This window comes from Myotis lucifugus, unplaced genomic scaffold (assembly GCF_000147115.1).
Source record: "Myotis lucifugus unplaced genomic scaffold, Myoluc2.0 scaffold_742, whole genome shotgun sequence".
Taxonomy (NCBI): Eukaryota; Metazoa; Chordata; class Mammalia; order Chiroptera; family Vespertilionidae; genus Myotis; species Myotis lucifugus.
In genome coordinates this window covers 1-1,500 of record NW_005871790.1, presented here as the reverse complement: position 1 = coordinate 1,500, position 1,500 = coordinate 1, and positions in this window count along the sequence as shown.

Genomic DNA, 1,500 nt, shown 5'->3' with positions numbered 1-1,500 from the left:
GGGGTGGGTGTGGTGTGTGGGGGGGAGGAAGGGGAGTAGGCAGCCAGCCACCCCCCAGCAGGTGGGTGCCTCGTTCTGGAAGGGGGGCGGGGGCGGGGTACTCCACAGGCCTTGGCAGGGAGAACAGCAACCAAGTAGTTGCCACCGCGACCTGGTTAGGAAGCCCGCGTGGGAGGCAGCTGCGCAGGCTCCGCCCCCGCCGTGGCCGTGGAGGGGCCCAGCCTTTCTCCCCCAGGCGATGGTGGTCCCGGGGTGCTCCGCCGAGAGGAGGAGCAGGGGTTCAAGTTGGGGGCTGTCCTCACAGCCCTGCTCTGCCCTGACGTGCTCTGGGGCCTTGGGCCAATCCCTCCCCTTGAGGCCTCAGTTTCCCCAGCAAGGGGGTCTGAGCTGGCCACGGCGGTCCAGCTCGGACTGTCTCTGAGGATGTGGGCGAACTCGCTCGGGAGGGTCCACCCAGGATCTAGAGAAGAAGCCTGGACGCTCCCACGGTTTGTCCCCAACCCCAGGAATTCCCGCAAACCAGCCGCTCTGGGCGGGCCTCTGGGTTTCTTGGTAGTCAGTGCGTCAGAGACGGGGTCTCAGGCACCCCCCAGGGCTTCACGTGACTCAGGGGCTGCGAAGATACCTCCAGCACCGACCGCTGTTCCAGTCGTGGTGTCCAGGGACCGCGTGGCGGGCTGTCTGGACCAAGCAGTGCCACAGGGTGGAGGGCAGGCTGGCTGTGGGAGGCTGGAGCTGGGAGGCCGGATCCTGGGAGGCCGGATCCTGGGAGGCCGGATGCTGGGAGGCCGGATCCTGGGAGGCCGGGTCCTGGGAGACCGGATCCAGGGAGACCGGATCCTGGGAGACCGGATCCTGGGAAACCGGGTCCTGGGAGGCCGGATCCTGGGAGACCGTGTCCACAGCAGGAGACAGGACACGGGAAAGGGAGAGGCCAGGAGGACGGGGGCCTTGCCCTCCCTGCCTCCAAAACAGAGCACTGAGCCTGGGCCGGTGTGGCTCCGTGGATAGCGTCGGCCTGCGGACCGAAGGGTCCCGGGTTTGATTCTGGTCAGGGGCATGTACCTCGGTTGCAGGCTCCTCCCCGGGCCCTGAGGTTGGGGTGCGTGCAGGAGGCAACCAATCGATGTGTTTCTCTCACATCAATATTTCTCTCTGCCTTTCCCTCTCTTCCACTCTCTCTAAAAATCAATGGGAAAATATCCTCAGGTGAGGATTAACAAAACAATAAGAAGAATAAATAAAACAGCTGAGCTGGACGGAACGCCTCTGGGACGGCGACAAAGGAGGCCCCAGTGAGGACATGGCTGAGCGGACGGCGTGTGCTGACCGCTCGGCCCGGCTGCAGGGACGGAGACCAGGAAGTGCTCCTGGCCTCCAGCCTCCAGGGCTCGAAGGAACGCACACCCTTCCCTCCCCTGGGCTTGCTGGCTGGAAAGCGAGTGTTCCTGAACCTATCGCCATTGCCCTGCGCCTGCTGGGGGGGGGGGGCGTCCAACG